The sequence below is a fragment of the Hippopotamus amphibius genome, chromosome 6 (assembly GCF_030028045.1).
Source record: "Hippopotamus amphibius kiboko isolate mHipAmp2 chromosome 6, mHipAmp2.hap2, whole genome shotgun sequence".
Lineage (NCBI taxonomy): Eukaryota > Metazoa > Chordata > Mammalia > Artiodactyla > Hippopotamidae > Hippopotamus > Hippopotamus amphibius.
In genome coordinates, this window is record NC_080191.1 from 61,213,469 (window position 1) to 61,226,904 (window position 13,436).

Genomic DNA, 13,436 nt, shown 5'->3' on the forward strand with positions numbered 1-13,436 from the left:
GGCAGAGAATAAGGAGTCAGTAAATATAATATTTGCAGTAAACAGAATTATTAATAGCTGAAGCTTATTGAAACAACAGAGTAGCAAACATATACCAGGCGTGGTGTGAGGGTGTTGGGTCTACAGAGATGGGCGAGATGTGGTCCCTGCTGCCTCTGGCTGTTTCCAGGCCACTGTGGACAACTGACAAAGAATGTATTATTAAACTGAAGGTGACAAAGGCAGAAGCAAGAGTAGTGTGCTCTGTGCCCCAGAAGCTGACTCTATCTCTGAGAGGTGGAGACCTCATAGAAGAGGTGACATTCGGGCTGTGCTATGATCTGACTCTGTCCCCCCAAAATTCATGCATTAAAACCCTAACCCCCAAAGATGATGGTATCAGGAGGTGGGGCCTTCAGGAAGTGCTCAGGTCGCGAGACGAGCGCTCTCGTGAATCGGATCAGTGCCCTTGTAAAAGAGGCTCCGGAGCCACACCTCACCCCTCTCACCACGTAAGGACACAGTGAGAAGGTGTCAGCTATGAACCAGGAAGAGGGCTCCCACCAGAACCTGACCGTACTGGCACTTGAACTTGGGCTTCCAGCCCACAGAGCGGTAAGAAATAAATTTCTGTTGTCTATAAGCCACCCAGTCTGTGGTATTTTGTCATAGCAGCCTGAGGAGACTAAGACAGGCTATTCCTTCAGGGCTGAGTAGAAGTCTGCCAGATGGTGAAGAGGAGGAAGGATACATCGGGCAGTGAGGGAAGGATGTGAAGCCAAAGAGGTGGGCGTGAAAGGATGTGGCCTCTTTCGGGAGAGCATCTGGGTTGGCTGGAGTGGAGAAGGGAATGGGGCCAAGGGGGTGGGGGGGAGGCTGGAAAGGCACAATGGAGGCTGATGTAAGGGCCTGTGTGAATCCAAGCAGTCAGAACCTTGACCTGTGGGCAGAAAGGAGCTAAATGAGGACCACGGTGGCTCTAATGATGGGACACTGAGAATCAGTTGGAGGTGGGATGGTGTCGTGGAGGATCAGGTGAAGTGCAGGCTTAGGGGTTCCCTGTTGAGAAGGGTTCACAGTATCTTGTGCAGTACCACACATGCCCAGGCACTTGGCAGGTTTCATTATGTATGTGATATTCCCTACATGGTAGAGGTGACAAAAATACTGCAGTAAATGGTTACTTGGCTTAACAGCCTTGTGACATTCTCCAGAATGACTATACAAATTGCACTGTAAAGTCCACAGTTGTTCTCTGTGGCCTTATTATATGACCTCTGTGCATGAAGCATGACCCCCAAATAAATGGGTTTGCCTGGTGGAACAAACCCATGAGAACTCTGGCATTCCACTGAATGTCTCCTTCACATGCGGGTATGGTCATTCTGTTGATACCAAGAGGGTGCCTAAGGGGACAGCCCAAATCAAAGCTTAGGTTTATCTGGACAGAAAATTCCTAGAAGAATCTTGATTCACTCGATTTAAAAGATGCCACCACAGAGGAAGTTGCTGAGTCAGGTTACCTCTTGACTTTCATGCATAGGTGGGTCTGTCTGATTTGTGTGGAGTCAGGGGTGGATTTATGGAGAAAGTGGGGCATGAGTTTCAGGCCTCTCATTTGCATGGCCCCCTGCAAAGGTCCTGTGCCAATTTTTTAATTCACAATTTTATATTATTTTTCTAGGGGGGACATAAATACAACCTGAATCTGCCCCCAGGTATGTTTCCAATCTGAAGATGACATTAATCTTGAGCTGTAAGCAGTCAGAACCTTGGCGATATTTAAGTAAGCATTTTATGATCCAAGATGGCTCCTAAACGTAAGGATGCTTCAACGCAAAGAATGAGGGGTTGTGTTCACTCTGCTGTACATTCTGACTTCAATAGACACTTGATCTCAAAAAGTAAATTTGTGCTGCCAGGCCCAACTTTTCAGAATCCTTTTTTTTTAAAGTGGGGCACAACTGGCTCAGCAAGGGTGACTAGACAGACTGCATCGCACCTAGTGAGTGCCTACTAAATGTTTAATGAACAAATGGTAGTAATTGTGGTACAAACATATTAGCCCTAGCATGCTTGAAGTCCTTGGATTTTGTGTTGTTATAATAATTTCAAAAATACAAAACGTTGCAAGAATAATTCAAAGACCTTCTTAGTTCCTGAACAACCTGAGAGTAAGTTGCAGGCATGATTTCCTCTAACCCCTAAAAACTTTAGTGTAGATGGCCTACAAACAAGGAGGGTCTTCTACATAACCACACTGTAACCATCAAGACCAGGAAATCAATGCTGGAACATAACAGCTACTACCAACTCCATTGGAGCTTCACCAGTTGTCCTAATGGTGTTCTTTTCAGACAAATGATACAATCTAGGATTAGGCACTTCATTTAGATGTCAATTTCTTTAATCTCCTTCAGTCTGGAATGGTTGCTCAGTCTTTCCTTGTCTCTCAAAACACTGACATTGTGAAGGTCATAGGCCAGTTAATTTGTAGAATGTTCCTCAATTTGGGTGTGTCCGATGTTCTCATAATTAGATTCAGAGTAGGCATTTTTGGTAGGAATTTCACAGAAATGATTCACATTCTTACTGCATCCTATCAGGTGACACATGGTTTTCTTTGTCCCATTATCAATGATATTAATTTTTTTTGACAGCTCCTGCCTCAGGTTTATTTGCACAAACAGCACAGGAGGACACCAGCCTCGCGTAGATCATGTAGACAGACAGCAGCCCCAGGAGACACCAGGTCTTCTTTCCTCACACTGGCACATGGAGACTTTTATGGGGCACAGCCACCTGTAGGAGGCCTGAGCTGGAGCTAGAACTGGGGCTGGAGCCTAGTTTGAGTCTTGTTGGCCTTTGGCCAACAGAGCTTGAGACCCTGGGGGCTGCAGGCACCAGCATGCTTCCTGAGCTTGGAAGGGCAACGTAAGCAAGTCAACCAAACTTTTGGCTGATCCTGTGAGATCTTGGGCTTGCCTCCTTGGGCTTCACAGGTACCTTGATAGTCTTGGCATGCATACTCACAGCCTTGACATTCTTGGCCTGCATCTTCCTCAGGCCATTCTTGTGCTTCTTGGCAAAGCACATGTTCCTCACAAATTTGAAGTCTTAAGATTCATATCTTCATAGTTTCTTAATGCCATTTCTGTGTCATTTTTAGGACTGGTTGTGCGTGGTGTGGTTCCTGGACTTGGCATGTCTGCACTGTAGCCCACCAATGATGTTAACTTTGATTACACGATTCAGGTGGTATCTGTCAGGTTTTTCCACCATAAACTTCCTTATTTTCTCTTTGAGACTATGCAAATATCTCATTCCTCATCAAACTTTATTCACTTGGTTTAGCATTCGTTGAATTTTCTTGTTTAAATTATTACTATGATGGTTACCAAAAGGTGATTTTCTAATTCTATCATTCTATCTACATTTATTGGTTGGCATGCTACTGTGAGTTTGAGGTGTCTCTTTTGTCTGCCTGCCTATTTATGTATCTCTCTCTCTCTCTCTGTCTATCTAGTGCTTCCTTACTTTCTAGGCCAATAAGATATTCCAGGTTCATCTTATACTTTCCCTGACTCAGCCCTGGAATCAGGGAACCCTGGTTGCTTTTAGTAAATAATGGGCTTTAGAAACCCAGATTTTGGTACTAGGTGTGCTCATTGCTATTGGGGTCTCACTGCTTTAGACTTTCTCAATAGTCAGAAGTCAAAAATATATGTGTATGTACCACAATGTTCACTACAGCACTATTTACAATAGCCAGGACATGGAAGCAACCTAAATGTCCACTGACAGATGAATGGATAAAGAGATGTGGCACATATATACAATGGAATATTACTTAGCCATAAAAAGGAATGAAACTGAGTTATGTGTAGTGAGGTGGATGGACCTAGAGTCTGTCATACAGAGTGAAGTAAGTCAGAAAGAGAAAAACAAGTAGCCTATGCTAACGCATATATATGGAATCTAGAAAAATACTGATGAACCTAGTGGCAGGGCGGGAATAGAGACACAGATGTAGAGAACAGACTTGAGGATGTGGGGCAGGGACGGCAGGGAGAAGGGGAAGCTGGGATGAAGTGAGAGAGTAGCATTGACATAAATACACTACCAAATGTAAAACAGATAGCTAGTGGGAAGCAGCTGCATAGCACAGGGAGATAAACTGATGCTTTGTGACAACCTAGAGGGGTGGAATGGGGAGGGTGGGAGAGGCTCAAGAGGGAGGGGATATGGAGATATATGTATACATATAGCTGATTCACTTTGTTGTACAGTAGAAACACAACATTGTAAAGCAATTATGTTCCAATAAATATGTGAAAAAAATATGAAAAAAAAATATATGTACATATACACATGTATATACTGAAAACCTTTAGTACATATTAACACCTCCAAGTCCAGTGTGATACAACATGGTTCATTCTAGCTTCTTCCCTTTCCATATCTGTAACTCCTCTTTTCAACAATGAGAACCTGGCTCCCAGTATCCTCAATATATCTATTTATTTGCTCAATCTCTTTGTACGAAACCAATATCTTGACTCTGCCAGGCCACTGCCCTCTTCAGTACACCTTTGTGTGAGCCACTGATCCCAAAGGCTTTGAAACTGAATTATTAAGGAAAGAAGGCCTTGCTTTGTTTTTAGAATGAGAATATGAGGCGTTGTATATACCTCATATTTGTAGATCAGCAATATCAGCAACATGGATCAGTTTAAGAAGGTGACTTCAGAAATTCTGTTTTTATGTCTTTCCCTTTTCACTGGCAAACTTCATGACACAATTTATCTACAGGGATGAAGTAGGACTTCCTAAAATCCCCAAACCCCTAGGTTACTGAGACTTTCAGTAGGTCTTGCTAGTTTAAATATGCATTTAGAGAGAAGTTTGTTGTATTCTATCTAGTATTTTTAGATGTTTTGTAGTTAGAGTGTTTTCAAATTAGATTGTCCGCCTTGTTACCAGAGATTTCAGTCCTGAACATCTAGTTTGAAAATACCTTAATTGAGTAATTAGTTGGAAAGGTACACTTTTACTGGTAAGTGAGTTGTTATGTAGCCAGGTCTAGAATGTATGCCACTGGCTCTTTCCTGGAAACTTCCAGTTTTTGAAGAATACCTGGGAAACCTCTAGACAACAGCTAGACATCAGGATTTTTCAAAGTCTGCCCATCTTGACAACCTATCCCTAGTGGTGTGAAATAGCTCCTTTGTAAAAGGCTTTTCATGCACCTAGTGAAGTTGCCCTATCTATCTATCATCTATCTATCTATCTATCTATCTATCTATCTATCTATCTATCTATCTATCTGTCATCTATCTACCTACCTACCTACCTATTTCCCTTTAGTCAAGATTCCCACAGCAATCACCAAAATATTTCAGCCAGTGATCTCTGTCACCTGAAGTGAGCTCTGAAGAAGGGGCTTGTGACCAAGGACCATGTGAAGTATCTAAGGATTGCTGATGTTAGCCAGGGAAGGGTTTATCTTGCATTCCAGGCATTTTTAGGATTCCTGCTGTAAAATGCTGCCATCATGAACCATCCTGCCCAGATCCACCCGGTATAATTCCTTAGTTTTACTGCCAAGGGAATAATCAAGACTCAGTGCAAGACACAGTGAATGGCCAGGAACATTTCTGTATTTCGTTCTGATGAAATTTGTGTTACATAGTCTTTGAACATAGCCATTATAGAATCAGCATCCAGCACCTTTCCTAGCTCAGATGTACCTCTGAACTGATCTTCATGTGTTCATTCCACCATGTGCATTTCTTGTGCTCTACTGATTCTTCTGGCAGGAACACAGCCTTCATCTTATTGATTGTGTTTATGTTAAAATATGTCTCTTTAGTGACTGTGGCATTCTGTAATGCAAACTCACTGGCTAGGACCTTGAATAAGCCATTACTATAAACCCCCAAGTAAAGCAAAGAGGCTTATCATGTGTTTAACAGTAAAGTGAGCAATGTCAGTAAAAAAAATCCTTAAACTTGCAGTTTTTAGATAAAAGTCCAAGTCTAAACATATTATAATACTGTATGTATTAAATGTGGCAATTATCCCCCAGGCTGCCAGAACCATTTGTTTACTATCAGAGAACAAGGACTGATGTCTGGCCAAATAACTTCCCTAAAAACCCACAAGTTCAGCTAAAGTTCTAATCCTGTGTAAGGCAGAGACAGTAAAATAGCTTACCATGGCATGTATTAGAGGCAATACCACCACTCAGGAGACCCGTAAACCAGATCTGAGTCCTCCATTTTTCTTCCTTTGGTACAACATGGAAAGCCAGTCCGCAGACTCCAGGAAGCAGCTTTCCTGACATGCTCTCAGTTCCTCTGGACTCCACATGACCTGCAGTTTGATGATCAAATGCTTTAGTGGGGCTCTCAAGCTGCTGTGTTCTGACTGCCTTCATCTCCCAATACTCCCACAGCGTGAGCCCTTGAGCTTGATGTTCCCTACAATCTCCATAGCCTTCTCCGACTCTGCGCTCTTGTACACGGACTTTAATTCCTCTATGGTGGAAATTAGTTCTCAGCTGCATTGTTTGCTTGTTCATCTCTCACCTCTTCTAGATGGCATGCCAGTTATAGCAGTTACCATGACTTAATCATATTTATTTGTATGCTTGGGATGTAGAAAGAGATTCAGAATTATTCGTTGAATAAATGAATGCATGCATGCATGCATGCTTCAAAAGGGCCATTTAAAATGCAGACTCTCATTGGGTCAGATTCCAGGGTGGAGGCTGTGTTCACTTGCTTTGCAATAGTAGAGGGCACTTTCATTACTTGCTACTGTTTGGTTCCTCAGTTTTGTCAACAGAAGATGTATTGGGACAACAGTAAAGAGTTAGGGGACAGGCACGTTTTCAAAAGGAGCCCTCTACTGGAGCAAAAATAAGTAAATAAATAAATAAGTAAATAAATAAACAAATAATAATCTGAGCCAACGACATTACTCTTGCTGGCAATGAAAGGAGTTAAAAGGATGAATCAAAACCATTATACTAGCTGGTACCAGACTGAAATTTGGTTTTCTCTCTCTCTGTTAAGAAAACAAAGTTTTCTTGGAATGCTACTTTTGATAACAGACTGTGAGTTACCTTACCTTTAAGTAATTTATATTTGCTTTTAAGATCTTTTGTTACTTTGGTTAAGTGAATAAGTATTATTTTACAATGATCTATGAAGACTATGACATGTAGATAAAGTTCATTCCGCTTCTAAAAAAAAAAATTAACAACAACAAAAACATTACACTGGGACTTCCCTGGTGGCACAGTGGTAAAGAATCTGCCTGCCAATGCAGGGGACATGGGTTCCATCCCTGGTCTCAGAAAATCCCACATGCTGCAAAGCAACTAAGCCCATGTGCCACAACTACTGAGCCTGCGCTCTAGGGCCTACGAGCCACAACTACTGAAGCTGGTGCGCCTAGAGCCTGTACTCCGCAACAAGAGAAGCCCCTGCAATGAGAAGCCCGGGCACCAAAACCAAGAGTAGGCCCTGCTCACCACAACTAGAGAAAGCCTGCATTCAGAAACAAAGACCCAATGCAGCCAATAAATAAATTTTTTAAAAAATTTAAAACAAAAAACATTATACTAAGCAATATTGGCATCCAGCATCTATTACGTTACATGCTCGGTTCATATTACTACATTTCTGTAGCTAATAACTTATCAGTTATTTTCAATAACTGATCTTGTATAGTATGGTATATATTAATTTTTCATATATATAATTGTATGTTAATTTCTCACCAAGACACAAGTTCTATTAAAGACTCTAAGTCTAAAAGTATAGGTTAAAGTGGTCTAAAAGAGTGGGTTTGTCTCATTTCTTTTCTACTGAATTGGCCGCTCATTTGACTGAATCAAATAATCCAAACAGGTATTTGTGTGTCAAGTACATGTTGCCTAATACATACATTTTTGAATTAGGAAAAAGTAGCTCCACTTAAATTCAGACCATTTAGTTAAATGTAATGCTTTGCAAGGTTCTGGAAGCTCAGTTTACTTGAAACATATTTGGATGTGTAATGGTTCACAAAGTTTGCATTTTTGTAGTAATATCCACTGCTTACTCGCTGTGCAACACACACACGAACACAGCACATTTTATAACTTTATATTTGAAAAGAAGACTTAAAACCTTCTCTTTGTCTGAATGATGATGAAAACAATCTGTTAACTGATTATGCAAGATCAATCAACAAAGATGAATGGCTTTTAAGAGGAAAAACCTCCTCTTTGTTGTATACTTTTAAAAAATGCCTCTAATTTTTGTTAATGGCTAGTTGTTCCTGTTCTTAGGTTTTTGTGTTTGCTTTTCTTTTTTGTCTCATCAGACCAAATCATTTTCAATAAGAATTAAGGTCAGAGTTGAAGCTTGGGACCAGTAAGAAATAACAGGCTATTATGACCATAAAATACAGTCTATTTCCCTAATGCCTGCTTGTGAAGCAGGCTATTTTGTTGAAGTATTTTCAGAAAGCTCTATTAAAGAATAACCGATGTCTTATACCTAATAGATTTTTAGTAACTATTTGTTAAATGAATGACAGACACAAAGCTGAAACTGCTACTTAGAAATGATGTTGCTGAAGTTTCAATAAGGATTTTTAAAGTTATAGATGATAAAAAATGGTCTTAGTGTAAATTATTACTTGACTATGAAATTTAGTACTGTCAATGTAGCTCTGTAAAAGGAACAATAAAGGTATGATCATCACAGCTAGGTGCTTTCCTTCTTAAACAGGCAAGGAAAAGGGCAAGAAAGAGAACAAACATTTTTTAGTATCTATCTACACCACACACTAATCCAGGAACTTCACAGATCTTGCTTAATGCTTGCAGCAGATAAGGAAAATGAGTTTCAGAGAAGTTTGGAAAAATGCACAACATGACAGAGAAGGAGGGTGATGGACTGGGGATGTGGAGCCTTGGGGTCACTGCGTGTCTTGCATTTGCAAGTTCTATCAGGTGGTTTTGGTAGCTCTGTGGGGGAAAGTGTAGGAAAATGTTTGAAAGTCACTCTTAAGACCAGTTTGCATCTTGGTTCCTAACCAAGCAAGTGGATCTAAGTGAGGCCACTTTGTAAACAGTCCAGTCTCCATATCAACGGGCACAGCAGAATTCAAAGTCTTTTCCAAAACTTTGTACTGCAGGTTGAATATGGTCTGTTGTTCAGGGGAGGCAGAAAATGTTAAGACGCCTGGCACCATTATTTTCCCTCCCTACAATCCTTTTCTTAAGCCAGCAGCAGGGCAAACATCTTCCTGAGAAGTTATGACACTTACTGACTAATTTCAACTCCTTTTGCGCCAGACAAGACTGAATTTTTAATCATACCAGACAAGCAAAAAAGAAACTACAGAGCTTAGTACTTAAGGGCACAAACATTGGACTCAGACCACATGGGTATAAATTCCGACACTGACATCACATTATTATGACTGCATTCAAGTTATTCAGTTTCTCTAGGCCTTAGTTTCCCTGTCTGTAAAATGGGAATAATAATAGTACCTGTCATGGGGATTTTGTAAGCATCAAGAGAAACGCCTGTTAAGCATTTACAATGCCTGGCTTATTGAAAATACTTAATGAATGATAATTTTTATTGCTGTGTTCAGTAGTTACTAAGTTGTATTCTTTCTATATATCTAAATGCAAAGGATTTTCGAAGCTGTGAGCTCAGGAAATCTCAAAGGCCTTTAGGGGTTTTGCAACCAGAGGTAATATTTGTGATTCTAAGGAGGAAACAGGACTCCTAAACAGAATCCCTTTCAAGCTAAGCTCTCATCCAATAGGGAGTGGTGGCTTCGAATGGTCCTTTTTGCTTATCTTTTTTAAGTATGGTAGGATTTCCCGTAAATCACACTGTGTAGTTATCCAGTAACTTTCACCAAAGAAGCTAAAATCAGCCTGTCACCAAAAGAAATTTAAGAACCTTGAAACTCAGAGAAGTAATACCACCTGATTGATGGTCAGCCAGAAAGCAGGGGAGGCCAGACGTGACTCTGATCACGATATGGGAATGCGGTGTAAATGAGATCCTCCAGAGATATTTAGGGGGTGTTTTGTTCCTCTGGTTTCAGAAAACGGTAACTGACAGCATCGAAGGAAAACAGGAAGGGAGACCCGGCCACAGAAGGCCCCAGAGGACTGGCGGCCTCAGAGGGCTGGTTTGGCAAAGGGCGGGGTAGGAGAGGCAGAAAGACAGGTCTGCAGAGGGAGCTGACAAGCGCTTCTACACAGGAAATGACACTCGAGCGGCTTCGGGCTCGCGCCTGGTAAGGTTCTCGCAGTTTCCTCCATGTGGCTTCTAAGTGTCAGGCCTTCTAGCAACTCCTTCCCCAAAGCGTGAATTAGTTCGGTTCTCAGCAGCCCCTTTCGGTCATACAGGCTCTTTCACTAAAATGTAGCCCAACCAACAGACTGCAGAGTGGGAACAGCGGGCCCAGAAAAACCTCAGGTAAGGCCGGGGCCTCGGCGCGCCGGATCCCACCGCCTTCTCAGACAGCAAGGCCCCCGCGAGCGCCCCTCCCCCGGCTCTTGGCCCCGCCCCGCGGCGCACGAGCGTGACCTCACGCGGCCGGCCAATCAGGGCGCGCGACCAAAATAGCGCTGTATAAATGAGTGCGGGTCTGCGCTGCCGGCGCAGAGCCGCGAGCTGGGGCGGGGTTGCACGCGCAGGTGAGCGGGGCGGGGCCGGGCCACCTGCAGGGTGGGGCGGCGAGGGGCAGGCCCCGCACACCTGCTTCCCCTTGACGTGGGCGGGGAAGGCGGCCAGTGGCGGCTCGCCACTAGTGGCGGAATCTGAGTTTCTGGGTGAGTGATGCGGCGCCGCTGGACTCCAATTCGGGAGAACTCAGCGCTACCTTCCTGTAGCTGTTTTCCTCTTCGAAAAGAAGCGCCATCCGCAACCTGCAGGCTTGTGAAATAAAGCTCAAAGGGCAGACCTCAGCCAGAGTTTCCAGGGGTGACCTCTGTCCGGCTCGAGCAAAAGTTGAGCCGGCTCTAAGCCCTTGGAAGAAGTTTAAAATGAATGGATGCGTCACCAGCCTCTGGGAGCAGCCTCGCAGTTGTGGGTGGGAGATAGAGGGGTCCACGCCCAGCTAACGTCGAAGGTGATAAGATAGACATCCTTCCCACCAAGAAATGATCAATCCAGGGAGGCATTTCTTGGGGTCACCTTTCTAGAGGAGGTGACTTGAGATAGTAGGTGGAAAAACAAAGGTTTTGGCGTCGTACACAGCTGGGTTCCAGCCTCTACTTGCGTCATACACCTGCTCTGTGACACTGAACACATCAGCAAACCTCGAGTGGTCCCATCTTTAAGATGCAGATAACAGTACCTACCCAATAAGGTATTTTTGAGGAGCCTCCCTGGAGATCGTATTCATCTCTCTTTCATTTTCTTCCCTCGCTCTCTCCCTTCCTTGCTTTCATTCTCTCCACTTTCTTTTCTCCTTCATTCCTCATCTTCCCTTTTTTTCTAATTGAGGTATAACTTTCACATAATACATTGCACAGATCTTAAGAGAACAGCTGGGTGAACATTTTCACATGTAATCAGCTCCCAGATCAAGATATAGGATATTTTCATCACCTTAGGTTTCCACTTGCTCCTTCCCAGTCAATACTTATCACCCCAGAGGTAACCAGTATTCTGACTTCTATTACTTTATATTCATTTTGCCTGTTCTTAAACTTCATATGATTGCAGTCAAACAGTGTGCCTTTCTCCATCTGGTTTCTTTCACCCAACATAATGTCTGTAAGAGTCATCCATGGTATTGCATATATCAGCAGTTTGTTTACTACTGGGTAGTATTCTATTGTATGAAATATACAACAATTAATTTATCCATTCCACCATTGATAAGCATTTTGGCTTTAAGTTTTCAGTTATCATGAATGAAGCTGCTGTGAACATTCATTTAGTCTTTTGGTGAATAAATGAACACAATCTTGTTGAGTATATATGGATGAGTGGAAATTTTGTCAGGATAAGTGTAGGTTTAGTTTTTTTTTTTTTTTACAATTCTTCAGTTTATTGCAAACATATCTTTAAAGAAAAGTCAGCCCTACTGTTGAAGCTATAATACAAATTTTTTAATTATTAGCACTATACTAAAAAGCACAATGGAGAACATCCTATTTAAATAAAATGAGGGTAATATTTCACTGGGGAATATATCCAACAGGTTTTTTCTCTCTCCATAGCTATATCCAATTGTAGTGTTTTACAGGCAAATTTTAAACAAATGCACATTTTTAAAAAATAATGAAAGCCATGTTTTGCTCAGGAATACTATTATACGCATACCATACAGGTTGTTTTATAGCAGATACTAGTCTGCCAAATTTCAGGTAGCAAAATGCTAAGCAGTGAGTTTGGTATTGTCCAGCTAGTTGTTTCTTGTCATCCTGGAGAATGTCAATGGGTAATGTTGAGACCATCTTGTCACCACCATTTCTCTTCTCAGAGGTGACTCCACTGTGATAGAACATTCATATCCTTAAGATGCAAGGCCTAGCAAAAAGCCTCCCACAAATCCACTGGATATCACAATGTTCTGCTTGATAAATTCTGTTTCTTCTTCTAATTATATTGTTGATTTCAGGTGCTGCCTTATTTGCTCGTGTCTTAATCTGTCTTTTTGCTTTGTTTACATCTTTTTCAACTCTCTTCCAGTCAGTCTGCACATAGCCACAGTGACTGGCAATCTGAAGGAGAAGAAAGCCACCACCTACTGCAGTTGCTGCACGTTTTCCAACTTTCTGAAACAAAAATCCCGCACACCAGCCACTCACTCCACCCATTACAATCTGGGTGGCTACTGAGTATTTTTCTACCATAGATCTGGAACTGTGGCCAAACACTCGATTCCACCAGTGGTGTCTTCTTGCATACTCAGTTAAATCCAGCACTTCGTAAGAATCATCATCACTTTCATATTCTAGGGGAGGGGGGTTCTGGGTCACCATGGTACCCTAAGTTTAGTTTTAATAGACACTGTCTAGCAGTTTCCCCCAGAAGTTGAATTGATATATGAAGGTTAGCTACTGCACATCCTTGCCAACAGTGGGCATTAAGTTTTTTTAAAAAAAATTCTTGGTAGGTAGCAATATTTCCTTGTGGTTTCCAGTTTTTTTCTCTAGTGAATAATGATGTTGAGCCCCTTTACTAACTTATTGGGCTTTTAGGTTACTTATTTTTGTGAAATGATTGTTCAAGTCTATTTTTTAATGGTTTCGTCTGTCTTTTCCCTACAATTTCTGGGAATGTTTTATATTTTCTGGATATGAGTCTATTAGGCACGTGTAGCATGAATAGATTCTCCCAGTCTGTGTCTTGCCTATTCAATTTCTTATGGTGTCTTTATTTTATTTTGTTTTTAAAGTGAACGTACAATAACATTTA

The 13,436-nt window shown here is 41.8% G+C and overlaps 1 pseudogene; it reads right to left on the minus strand.

Annotated features, from left to right (window-relative positions):
- Nucleotides 1–12,531: 12,531 nt before the first annotated feature.
- LOC130855646 (FUN14 domain-containing protein 1-like) lies at nt 12,532–13,000 on the minus strand (annotated as a pseudogene).
- Nucleotides 13,001–13,436: the final 436 nt, after the last annotated feature.